General features: G+C 40.3%; 1 protein-coding gene across 1 annotated transcript in view; it reads left to right on the top strand.

The window, feature by feature from the left end:
* LOC309628512 (uncharacterized protein) overlaps nt 1–12,521 on the top strand; it is a gene marked incomplete at its 5' end in the record, with an annotated part of 66,583 nt that overhangs the window by 26,880 nt on the left and 27,182 nt on the right. The window lies entirely within an intron of this gene.

The following is a 12,521-nucleotide window of genomic DNA, read 5'->3' as shown; positions in this document are numbered from 1 at the left end:
CATTATCGCTTGGCGCTTCTTAACAGTACCAGCTACATCACCGCTGCTTTTACGCTCGCTTCCAGACATCTTGGGCTTGAAATAAAGGTACTGTACTACTGTACTCTATACAGTATTGTAAAGTACACAAAAGCACAACCACTTATAGAGGATGCACGCACATGACAATGTATGCCAGACACGTGAACTAACTTACATGATTGGACATGCAAATGGACGTTTGCATCTTTGAAAGTTTGCAACTTGAAGGTTCGTATGTAGGTGACTTACTGTATTTGTACTGCCTAGGGAGAACTACCTAGGAAAACTTTGGTATGATTTATGTCAGAGAATGTTTTGCTTATGTTCTCTTCTAGGAGTTTTAAGGTGTCCTATCTTATATTTAAGCATATAAGCCATTTTGAGTTTATTTTTGTGTATGGTGTGAGGGTATGTTCTGACTTCACTGATTTGAATACAGCTGTCCCAACTTTCAAAACACCACTTGCTGAAGAGACTATCTTTTCCCCATTGTATATTCTTGCTTCCTTTGTCGAAGGTTAATTGACCATAGGTGTGTGGGTTTATTTCTGGGCTCTCTATTCCATTCCATTGATCCATGTATCTCTTTCTGTGCCAATACCATGCGGTTTTGATTACTGTAACTTTGTAGTATTGTCTGAAATTTAGGAGGGTTATGCCTCCTGCTTTGTTCTTTTTCCTCAGGACTGTGTTGACAGTTCTGACTTTTTATGGTTCCAGATACATTTTAGGATTATTTGTTCTAGTTCTGGGGAAAATGTCATGGGTAATTTGATAGGGATCACATTAAATCTGTAGATTGCTTTGGGTAGTATAGCCATTTTAACAGTATTAATTCTTCCCATCCAAGAGCGTGGGATGTCTTTCCATTTCTTTGAATCATCTTCAGTTTCCTTTACTAATGTTTTGTAGTTCTCAGCATATAAGTCTTTCACCTCCTCGGTGAGGTTTATTCCTAAGTATTTCATTTTTTTTGATGCCATTTAAAAAAGGATTGCTTGTTTACATTTCCTTTCTGATATTTCATTGTTAGTGTAAAGAAATGCAACCAGGGACTTCCCTGGTGGCTCCGTGGTTGAGAATCTGCTTGCCAATACAGGGGACACGGGTTTGAGCCCTGGTGCAGGAAGATCCCACATGCCGTGGAGCAACTAAACCTGTGCTCCACAACTACTTAGCCTGCACTCTAGAGCCCGTGAGCCACAACTACTGAGCCCGTGTGCCACAACTACTTAAGCCCGCGTGCTAGAGCCCATGCTCCACAACAAGAGAAGCCACTGCAATGAGAAGCCTGCGCACCACAATGAAGACTAGCCCCCACTGGCCACAACTAGAGAAAGCCCGTGCACAGCAATGAAGACCCAATGCAGCCAAAATAAATTAAAAAAAAACAAAGAAAGAAAGAAAAATCAAGAAATGCAACCAATTTATGTATGTTAATGTTGTATCCTGCTACTTTGTTGAATGTGTTTATCAGTTCTAGTAGTTTTTGTGTGGAATTTTTAGGGTTTCCTTTATATATATCATCATGTCATCTGCATATAATGACAACTTTACCTCTTCTCTTCCAATGTGGTTAGATTTTATTTCTTTTTCTTGTCTGATTGTTGTGGCTAGGACTTCCAATACTATGTTGAAGAGAAGAGGTGAGAGTGGGCAACCTTGCCTTGTTCCAGATTTTAGCGGGAAGGCTTTCAGCTTATGAACATTGAGTATTATATTGGCCATGGGTTTGTCATAAATAGCTTTTATTATGTTGAGATATGTTTCCTCTATACCCACTTTGGTAAGTGTTTTTATCATGAATGGATGTTGAAGTTTTTCGAATGCTTTTTCGGCATCTATTGAGATGATCGTTTGTTCTGTGTTTTTCCTTTGTTGATGGGGTGTATCATGTTGATTGATTTGCATATGTTGAAACAACTTTGTGACACTGGGGTGAATCAAATTTGGTCATGGTGTATGATCCTCTTATGTGTTGTCAGATTCGGTTTTCTAATATTCAGTTGAGAATTTTTGCATCTATATTTATCAAAGATATTGGCCTGCAATTTTCTTTTTTGGTAGTGTCTTTCTCTGTGTTTTTTTTTTAAGTCTTTATTGAATTTGTTCCAATATTGCTTCTGTTTTATGTTTTGGTTTCTTGTTTGTGAGGCGTGTGGGATCTTAGCTCCACCACCAGGGATCGAACCTGCACCCCCTGCACTGGAAGGCGAAATCTTAACTGCTGGACCACCAGAAAAGTCCCCATCTGTTTTTTTGTTTGTTTGTTTGTTTGTTTGTTTTTAGTAGATTTCTTTATTTCTTGATTTTTGGATGCATTGGGTGTTTGTTGCTGTGCACGGGCTCTCTCTAGTTGCGGCAAGCGGGGGCTACTCTTTGTTGTGGTGTGCAGGCTGTTCATTGCGGTGGCTTCTTTTGTTGCAGAGCATGGGCTCTAGGTGTGTGGGCTTCAGCAGTTGTGGCTATCAGGCTCTGTAGTTGTGGCTCATGGGCTCTAGAACGCAGGCTCAGTAGTTGTGGCACACAGGCTTAGTTGCTCCACAGCATGTGGGATCTTCCCAGACCAGGGCTCGAACCTATGTCCCCTGCATTGGCAGACAGATTCTTAACCACTGTGCCACTCAGGGAAGTGCCCCCCATCTGTTTTTGATATCAGGGTGATGGTGGCTTCACAGAATGTCTTTGGAAGTATTCCTTACTCTTCAATCTTTTTGAAGAGTTTGAGAAGAATCAGTGTAAGTTCTGCTTTGTATATTTGGTAGAATTTGCCTGTGAAACCATCTGATCCTGGACTTTTGTTGGTAGGGAGTTTTTTTATATTACAGATTCTATTCTGCTTTTAGTGTTCAGTATGTTCAAGTTATCTGTTTCTTCTTGATTCAGTTTTGTTCGGCTGTAAAAAAAACTACATATGTTTTTAGGTTATGTTAGCACCTAAATACTTACCATGTATTAGACCACAAAAGAGTGAAGAAAAAAATATTAAAATATTTTTTCAAATAGAAAAAGTATTGAAATATTTTTAAGAAATTGGGATAATAATACTAAGTATAATAATGACAAATTGTTCTGAACTTAAAGACTGCTTTATCTAAGATGCATATTATATGCTTATTGTTTTATTGTTTTTAAATACATGGAATGTTTTCTCCTTTCTAATGTAATTCTTTTATTTTACCTGTATATTGTGAAAAAAATTTAGTTGCACATAATATTAAAAAAATACACTTTAATAGGAGATATTAATCCATTTAAATTTACTATAGTACTGAAAATAGTTAGGTTTAGAGTTACCATGTTATTGAGTGCTCTTTTTTATTTATTTATTTTTAGAAAAGATTTAATTGAGAGGGGGCATAAATTATTTATTTATTTATTTATTTAATTTATTTATTTTTAACATCTCTATTGGACTATAATTGCTTTACAATGGTGTGTTAGTTTCTGCTTTGTAACAAAGTGAATCAGCTACACATATACATATATCCCCATATCTCCTCCCTCTTGCATCTCCCTCCCACCCTCCCTATCCCACCCCTCTAAGTGGTCAGAGAGCACTGAGCTGATCTCCCTGTGCTATGCAGCTGTTTCCTACTAGCTATCTATTTTACATTTGGTAGTATATATAAGTCCATGCCACTCTCTTACTTCGTCCCAGCTTATCCTTCCCCCTCCCCATGTCCCCAGGTCCATTCTCTATGTCTGCGTCTCTATTCCTGTCCTGCCCCTAGTTTCTTCCCAACCATTTTTTTTCTTTTTCTTTTAGAATTCCATATATATGTGTTAGCACACAGTATTTGTTTTTGTCTTTCTGACTTCCTTCACTCCGTATGACAGACTCTAGGTCCATCCACCTCACTACAAATAACTCAATTTCATTTCTTTTTATGGCTGAGTAATATTCCATTTTATATTGAAGATGTACAACATCTTCTTTATCCATTCATCAGTTGATGGACACTTAGGTTGCTTCCATGTCCTGGCTATTGCAAATAGAGCTGCAGTGAACATTGTGGAACATGACTCTTTTTGAATTATGGTTTTCTCCAGGTATATGCCCAGTAGTGGGATTGCTGTGTCATATGGTAGTTCTATTTTTAGTTTTTTAAGGAACCTCCATACTGTTCTCGATAGTGGCTGTATCAATTTACACTCCCACCAACGGTGCAAGAGGGTTCCCTTTTCTCCACACCTCTGCAGCATTTATTGTTTGTAGATATTTTGATGATGGCCATTCTTACCTGTGTGTGGTGATACCCCATTGTAATTTTGATTTGCATTTCTCTAATGATCAGTGATGTTGAGCATTCTTTCATGTGTTTGTTGGCAATCTGTATATCTTCTTTGGAGAAATGTCTATTTAGGTCTTCTGCCCATTTATGGATTGGGTTGTCTGTATTTTTGATATTGATCTGCATGGGCTGCTTGTAAAGTTTGGAGATTAATCCTTTGTCAGTTGCTTTGTTGGCAAATATTTTCTCCCATTCTGAGGGTTGTCTTTTCGTCTTGTTTACGTTTTCCTTTGCTGTGCAAAAGCTTTTAAGTCTCCTTAGGTCTCATTTGTTTATTTTTGTTTTTATTTCTATTTCTCTAGGAGGTGGGTCAAAAAGGATCTTGCTGTGATTGATGTCATTGAGTGTTCTGCCTAGGTTTTCCTCTAAGAGTTTGATAGTGTCTGGCCTTACATTTAGGTCTTTAATCCATTTTGAGTTTATTTTTGTGTATGGTGTTAGGGAGTCTTCTAATTTCATTCTTTTACCTGTAGTTGTCCAGTTTTCCCAGCACCACTTATTGAAGAGGCTGTGATTTCTCAATTGTATATTCTTGCCTCCTTTATCAAAAATAAGGTGACCATATGTGTATGGGTTTATCTCTGGGCTTTCTCTCCTGTTCCATTGATCTATATTTCTGTTTTTGTGCCAGTACCATACTGTCTTGACTACTGTAGCTTTGTAGTATTGTCTGAAGTCAGCCTGATTCCTCCAGCTCTGTTTTTCTTTTCAAGATTGCTTTGGCTGTTCGGAGTCTTTTGTGTTTCCATGCAAATTGTGAAATTTTTTGTTCTAGTTCTGTGAAAAATGCCAGTGGTAGTTTGATAGGGATTGCATTGAATCCGTAGATTGCTTTGGGTAGTAGAGTCATTTTCACAATGTTGATTCTTCCAATCCAGGAACATGGTATATCTCTCTATCTGTTTGTGTCATCGTTGATTTCTTCCATCAGTGTCTTATAGTTTGTTGAGTAAACGTCTTTAGTCTCCTTAGGTAGGTTTATTCCTAGGTATTTTATTCTTTTTGTTGTAGTGGTAAATGGGAGTGTTTCCTTAATTTGTCTTTCAGATTTTTTATCTTTAGTGTATGGGAATGAAAGAGATATCTGTACATTAATTTTGTATCCTGCAACCTTACCAGATTCATTGATTAACTCTAGTAGGTTTCCGGTAGCATCTTTAGGATTCTCTATGTATAGTATCATGTCATCTGCAAACAGTGAGAGCTTAACTTCTTTTTTTCTGATTCGGATTCCTTTTGATTTCTTTTTCTTCTCTGATTGCTGTAGCTAAAAATTCCAAAAGTGTGTTGAATAATAGTGGTGAGAGTGGGCAACCTTGTCTTGTTCCTGATCTTGGTGGAAATGGTTTCACTTTTTCACCCTTGAGAACGATGTTGGCTGTGGGTTTGTCATATATGGCCTTTATTATGTTGAGGAAAGTTCCCTCTATGTCTACTTTCTGGAGGGTTTTTTATCATACATGGGTGTTTAATATTGTCAAAAGCATTTTCTGCATCTATTGAGATGACCATATGGTTTTTATCCTTCAGTTTTTTAATATGGTGTATCACATTGATTTGCATGTATTGAAGAATCCTTGCATCCCTGGGATAAACCCCCCTTGATCATGGTGTATGATCATTTTAATGCGCTGTTGGATTCTGTTTGCTAGTATTTTGCTGTGGATTTTTGCATCTATGTTCATCAGTGATATTGGCCTGTAGTTTTCTTTCTTTGTGACATCTTTGTCTGATTTTGGTATCAGGGTGATGGTGGCCTCGTAGAATGAATTTGGGAGTGTTCCTCCCTCTGCAATATTTTGGAAGAGTTTGAGAAGGATAGGTGTTAGCTCTTCTCTAAATGTTTGATAGAATTCACCTGTGAAGCCATCTGGTCCTGGGCTTCTGTTTGTTGGAAGGTTTTTAATCACAGTTTCAATTTCAGTGCTTGTGATTGGTCTGTTCATATTTTCTATTTCTTCCTGCTTCAGTCTCCGCAGGTTGTGCATTTCTAAGAATCTGTCCATTTCTTCCAGGTTGTCCATTTTATTGGCATAGAGTTGCTTGTAGTAATCTCTCATGATCTTTTGTATTTCTGCAGTGTCAGTGGTTACTTCTCCTTTTTCATTTCTAATTCTATTGATCTGAGTCTTCTCCCTTTTTTTCTTGATGAGTCTGGCTAATGGTTTATCAATTTTGTTTATCTTCTCAAAGAGCCAGCTTTTAGTTTCATTGATTTTTGCTGTTGTTTCCTTCATTTCTTTTTCATTTATTTCTGACCTGATCTTTATAATTTCTTTCCTTCTGCTGGCTTTGGGGTTTTTTTGTTCTTCTTTCTCTAATTGCTTTAGGTGCAAGGTTAGGTTGTTTATTCGAGATGTTTCCTGTTTCTTGAGGTAGGCTTGTATTGCTATAAACTTCCCTCTTAGCGCTGCTTTTGCTGCGTCCCATAGGTTTTGGGTCGTCGTATCTCCATTGTCATTTGTTTCTAGGTATTTTTTGATTTGCCCTTTGATTTCTTCAGTGATCACTTCGTTATTAAGTAGTGTATTGTGTAGCCTCCATGTGTTTGTATTTTTTACAGATCTTTTCCTGTAATTGATATCTAGTCTCATAGCGTTGTGGTCGGAAAAGATACTTGATACGATTTCAATTTTCTTAAATTTACCAAGGCTTGAGTTGTGACCCAAGATATGATCTATCCTGGAGAATGTTCCATGAGCACTTGAGAAAAATGTGTATTCTGTTGTTTTTGGGTGGAATGTCCTATAAATATCAATTAAGTCCATCTTGTTTAATGTATCATTTAAAGCTTGTGTGTCCTTATTTATTTTCATTTTGGATGATCTGTCCATTGGTGAAAGTGGGGTGTTAAAGTCCCCTACTATGATTGTGTTGCTGTCGATTTCCCCTTTTATGGCTGTTAGTATTTGCCTTATGTATTGAGGTGCTCCTATGTTGGGTGCATAAATATTTACAATTGTTATACCTTCCTCTTGGATCGATCCCTTGATCATTATATAGTGTCCTTCTTTGTCTCTTGTAATAGTCTTTATTTTAAAGTCTATTTTGTCTGATATGAGAATTGCTACTCCAACTTTCTTTTGATTTCCATTTGCATGGAATATCTTTTTCCATCCCCTGACTTTCAGTCTGTATGTGTCTCTAGGTCTGAAGTGGGTCTCTTGTAGACAGCATATATATGGGTCTTGTTTTTGTATCCATTCAGCCAGCCTGTGTCTTTTGGTGGGAGCATTTAATCCATTTACATGCAAGGTAATTATCGATATGTATGTTCCTATTCCCATTTTCTTAAATGTTTTGGGTTTGTTATTGTAGGTGTTTTCCTTCTCTTGTGTTTCTTGCCTAGAGAAGTTCCTTTAGCATTTGTTGTAAAGCTGGTTTGGTGGTTGCTGAACTCTCTCAGCTTTTGCTTGTCTGTAAAGGTTTTAATTTCTCCATCACATCTGAATGAGATCCTTGCTGGGTAGAGTAATCTTGGTTGTAGGTTTTTCTCCTTCATCACTTTAAGTATATCCTGCCACTCCCTTCTGGCTTGCAGAGTTTCTGCGGAAAGATCAGATGTTAACCTTATGGGGATTCCCTTGTGTGTTATTTGTTGTTTTTCCCTTGCTGCCTTTAATATGTTTTCCTTATATTTAATTTTTGACAGTTTGATTAATATGTGTCTTGGCGTGTTTCTCCTTGAGTTTATCCTGTATGGGACTCGCTGTGCTTCCAGGATTTGATTAACTATTTCCTTTCCCATATTAGGGAAGTTTTCAACTATAATCTCTTCAAATATTTTCTCAGTCCCTTTCTTTTTCTCTTCTTCTTCTGGGACCCCTATAATTCGAATGTTGGTGCATTTAATGTTGTCCCAGAGGTCTCTGAGACTGTCCTCAGTTCTTTTCATTCTTTTTTCTTTATCCTGCTCTGCAGTAGTTATTTCCACCATTTTATCTTCCAGGTCACTTATCCTTTCTTCTGCCTCAGTTATTCTGCTATTGATCCCATCTAGAGTATTTTTAATTTCATTTATTGTGTTTTTCATCATTGCTTGGTTCCTCTTTAGTTCTTCTATGTCCTTGTTAAATGTTTCTTGCATTTTGTCTATTCTATTTCCAAGATTTTGGATCATCCTTACTATCATTATTCTGAGTTCTTTTTCAGGTAGACTACCTATTTCCTCTTCATTTGTTAAGTCTGGTGTGTTTTGACCCTGCTCCTTCATCTGCTGTGTGTTTTTCTGTCGTCTCATTTTGCTTATCTTACTGTGTTTGGGGTCTCCTTTTCACAGGCTGCAGGTTCGTAGTTCCCGTTGTTTTTGGTATCTGTCCCCAGTGGCTAAGGTTGGTTCAGTGGGTTGTGTAGGCTTCCTGGTGGAGGGAACTAGTGCCTGAGCTCTGGTGGATGAGGCTGGATCTTGTCTTTCTGGTGGGCACGTCCACGTCTGGTGGTGTATATTGGGGTGTCTGTGGCCTTATTATGATTTTAGGCAGCCTCTCTGCTAATGGATGGGACTGTGTTCCTGTCTTGCTAGTTGTTTGGCATAGGGTGTCCAGCAATGTAGCTTGCTGGTTGTTGAGTGAAGCTGGGTCTTGATGTTGAGATGGAGATCTCTGAGAGATTTTCGCCGTTTGGTATTACGTGGAGCTGGGAGGTCTCTTGTGGACCAGTGTCCTGAAGTTGGCTCTCCCACCTCAGAGGCACGGCCCTGATTCCTGGCTGGAGCACCAAGAGCCTTTCGTCCACACGGCTCAGAGTAAAAGGGAGAAAATAATAGAAAGAAAGAAAGAAAGAAAGAAAGAGGCTATAATATAGTGAAGTAAAATAAAGCTATTATAAAGCAAAGCTATACAGACAAAATCTCACCCAGAAGCATATACATATACACTCACAAAAAAAAGGAAAAGGGGAAAAATTAATATATCCTGCTCCCAAAGTCCACCTCCTGAATTTGGGATGATTCGTTGTCTATTCAGGTATTCAACAGATGCAGGCACATCAAGTTGTTTGTGGAGTTTTAATCCGCTGCTTCTGAGGCTGCTGGGAGAGATTTCCCATTCTCTTCTCTGTTCGCACAGCTCCTGGTGTTCAGCTTTGGATTTGGACCCGCCTCTGCGTGTAGGTCGCCTGAGGGCGTCTATTCCCCGCCCAGACAGGACGGGGTTAAAGGAGCAGCTGCTTCGGGGGCTCTGGCTCACTCAGGCTGCGGGGAGTGAGGGGTACAGAGGAGGCGGGGCGAGCCTGTGGCGGCAGAGGCAGGCGTGACATTGCACCAGCCTGAGGCGTGCAGTGCGTTCTCCCGGGGAAGTTGTCCCCGGATCACGGGACACTGGCAGTGGCGGGCTGCACAGGCTACCGGGAGGGGCGGTGTGGAGAGTGACCTGTGCTCACACACAGGCTTTTTGGAGGCGGCTGCAGCAGCCCCAGCATCTCATGCCCATCTCTGGGGTCCGCGCTGATCGCCGCGGCTCGCGCCAGTCTCTGGAGTTCATTTAGGCGGCGCTCTGAATCCCCTCTCCTTGCGCGCCGCGAAACAAAGAGGCAAGAAAAAGTCTCTTGCCTCTTCGGCAGCTGCAGACTTTTTCCCGGACTCCCTCCCGGCTAGCTGTGGTGCGCTAACCCCTTCAGGCTGTGTTCTCGCCGCCAACCCCAGTTCTCTCCCTGCGATCCGACCGAAGCCAGAGCCTCAGCTCCCAGCCCCGCCCGCCCCGGTGGCTGAGCAGACAAGCCTCTCGGGCTGGTGAGTGCTGGTCGGCACTGCTCCTCCGTGCGGGAACCTCTCCGCTTTGCCCTCCGCACCCCTGTGGCTGCGCTCTCCCCCGTGGCTCCGAAGCTTCCCCCCTCCGCCACCCGCAGTCTCTGCCTGGGAAGGGCCTTCCTAGTGCATGGAAATCTTTCCTCCTTCACAGCTCCCTCCCACTGGTGCAGGTGCCGTCCCTATTCTTTTGTCTCTGTTATTTCTTTTTTCTTTTGCCCTACCCAAGTACGGGGGGAGTTTCTTGCCTTTTTGGAGGTCGGATGTTTTCTGCCAGCATTCAGTGGGTGTTCTGTAGGAGCAGTTCCACGTGTAGATGTATTTCTACTGTATCTGTGGGAAGGAAGGTGAGCTCCGCATCTTACTCTTCCGCCATCTTCTCTCCTCCCCCCTGTATTTTTTTTTTACAGATTTTTTCCTGTAATTGATATCTAGTCTCATAGCGTTGTGGTCGGAAAAGATACTTGATATGATTTCAATTTTCTTAAATTCACCAAGGCTTGATTTGTGACCCAAGATATGATCTATCCTGGAGAATGTTCCACGAGCACCTGAGAAAAAGTGTATTCTGTTGTTCTTGGATGGAATGTCCTATAAATATCAATTAAGTCCATCTTGTTTAATGTATCATTTAAAGCTTGTGTTTCCTTATTTATTTTCATTTTGGATGATCTGTTCATTGGGGAAAGAGGGGTGCTAAGGTCCCCTACTATGATTGTGTTACTGTCGATTTCCCCTTTTATGGCTGTTAGCATTTGCCTTATGTATTGAGGTGCTCCTATGTTGGGTTCATAAATATGTACAATTGTTATATCTTCTTCTTGGATTGATCCCTTGATCATTATGTAGTGTCCTTCTTTGTCTCCTGTAATAGTCTTTATTTTAAAGTCTATTTTGTCTGATATGAGAATTGCTACTCTAGCTTTCTTTTGATTTCCATTTGCATGGAATATCTTATTCCATCCCCTAACTTTCAGTCTGTATGTGTCCCTAGGTCTGAAGTGGGTCTCTTGTAGACAGCATATATACCGGTCGTGTTTTCGGATCCATTCAGCCAGTCTATGTCTTTTGGTTGGAGCATTTAATCCATTTACACTTAAGGTAATTATTGATATGTATGTTCTTATTACCAGTTTCTTAATTGTTTTGGGTTTGTTATTGTAGGTCTTTTCCTTCTCTTGTGTTTCCTGCCTAGAGAAGTTCCTTTAGCATTTGTTGTAAAGCTGGTTTGGTGGTGCTGAATTCTCTTAGCTTTTGCTTGTCTGTAAAGGTTTTAATTTCTCTGTCGAATCTGAATGAGATCCTTGCTGGGTCGAGTAATCTTGGTTGTAGCTCTTCCCCTTTCATCACTTTAAATATGTCCTGCCAGTCCCTTCTGGCTTGCAGAGTTTCTGCTAAAGATCAGCTGTTAACCTTATGGGGATTCCCTTGTATGTTATTTGTTGTTTGTCCCTTGCTGCTTTTAATATTTTTTCTTTGTATTTAATTTTTGATAGTTTGATTAGTATATGTTTTGGCATGTTTCTCCTTGGTTTTATCTTGTATGGGACTCTCTGCACTTCGTGGACCTGATTAACGATTTCCTTTCCCATATTAGGGAAGTTTTCAACTATAATCTTTTCAAATATTTTCTCTGTCTCTTTCTGTTTCTCTTCTACTTCTGGGACCCCAATATTCAAATGTTGGTGCATTTAATGTTGTCCCAGAGGTGTCTCAGATTGTCCTCAATTCTTTTCATTCTTTTTTCTTCATTCTGCTCTGCAGTAGTCATTTCCACTATTTTATCGTCCAGGTCATTTATCCATTCTTCTGCCTCAGTTATTCTGCTATTGTTTCCTTCTAGAGAATTTTTAATTCCATTTATTGTGTTGTTCATCATTGTTTGTTTGCTCTTTAGTTCTTCTAGGTCCTCGTTAAACGTGTCTTGTCTATTCTCCATTCCAGTTCCAAGATTTGGGATCATCTTTACTATCATTACTCTGAATTCTTTTTCAGGTAGACTGCCTATTTCCTCTACATTTGTTTTGTCTGGTGGGTTTTTACCTTGCTCCTTCATCTGCTGTGTGTTTCTCTGTCTTCTCATTTGGCTTTGGGGACTGTGTTTGGGGTCTCCTTTTCGCAGGCTGCAGATTCGTAGTTCCCGTTGTTTTTGGTGTCTGCCCCCAGTGGCTAAGGTGGGTTCAGTGGGTTGTGTAGGCTTTCTGGTGGAGGGGACTGGTGCCTGTGTTCTGGTGGGTGTGTCTGGATCTTGTCTTTCTGGTGGACAGGTCCACATCCAGTGGTGTGTTTTGGGGTGTCTGTGACCTTATTATGATTTTAGGCAGCCTCTCTGCTAATGGGTGGACCTGCATTCCTGTCTTGCTAGTTGTTTGGCATGGGATGTCCAGCACTGGATCTTGCTGGTCTCTGAGTGGAGCTGGGTCTTAACGTTGAGACAGATATCTCTGGGAGAGCTTTCGCCA

Source organism: Balaenoptera borealis (genome assembly GCF_965194805.1).
Source record: "Balaenoptera borealis genome assembly, chromosome: 4".
Lineage (NCBI taxonomy): Eukaryota > Metazoa > Chordata > Mammalia > Artiodactyla > Balaenopteridae > Balaenoptera > Balaenoptera borealis.
The sequence above is the reverse complement of the archived record's forward strand: the minus strand, read 5'-3'. Positions and strand labels throughout refer to the sequence as shown.